The sequence below is a fragment of the Gavialis gangeticus genome, unplaced genomic scaffold (genome assembly GCF_001723915.1).
Source record: "Gavialis gangeticus isolate Ggan-Ray unplaced genomic scaffold, GavGan_comp1, whole genome shotgun sequence".
Classification (NCBI taxonomy): domain Eukaryota; kingdom Metazoa; phylum Chordata; order Crocodylia; family Gavialidae; genus Gavialis; species Gavialis gangeticus.
In genome coordinates this window covers 71513865-71514432 of record NW_017729025.1, presented here as the reverse complement: position 1 = coordinate 71514432, position 568 = coordinate 71513865, and the positions used below count along the sequence as shown (strand labels likewise).

The 568-nt window shown below is 74.8% G+C and overlaps 1 protein-coding gene across 1 annotated transcript in view; it reads right to left on the bottom strand.

Annotated features, from left to right (window-relative positions):
* STXBP6 (syntaxin binding protein 6) overlaps window positions 1-472 on the bottom strand; it is a 295237-nt gene extending 294765 nt beyond the window's left edge. Inside the window, exon 1 of the mRNA XM_019518937.1 lies at window positions 336-472. The gene's annotated coding sequence lies outside the window, so the exon portion shown is untranslated. The remainder of the gene's footprint in view (window positions 1-335) is intronic.
* Between the last annotated feature and the right edge of the window lie 96 nt (window positions 473-568).

The following is a 568-nucleotide window of genomic DNA, read 5'->3' as shown; positions in this document are numbered from 1 at the left end:
CGGCGCTGGGAGCCCGCGGGACAACTCCCGTCCCAGCCGATCCGGCTCACCGGCCCCGGCGGGAGGGGGAGCGGGCTCCGGCCCCCACCCCGCTCCCCGCGCAGCACGGAGCACCCGGGATCGTCCTGGAGGAGCCAGAGCCAACATGAGGCTGCCTCGGCACAACCCCCCGCCCAAGCCCTTCCCGGGACGGGCTGCCATGGGAGAGGCTTCACGATGAACTCCGGGGCCCGCAGCAGCCCAGCCCCGGGGCATCCCCCCGCATTCCGGCGCCAAGTTGCACTGGAAGCACGGCGCCGCGCCCGCCGGAGGCACTCCGGGACCATCCGACCGACCTGCTTTCCCGTCCGGCTCCGGCTCGTACCCGCTGCGCTGCGCGGCTCGGGGCTCCGCCGCCGCAGCTGCCACCGCGCGGCTCCAGGCAAGTCTCCCGCTCCCGCCTCCGCCTTGCTCACACTGAGCCTCGGCAGCCGCCAGCCCAGAGGCGCGAGTGCAGCCTCACGTGCGGGGCCGGAGCCAATCCGGGCCTGGAAATGGGCCTCCCTCCTCCCCCCTCCCCATGCATAGA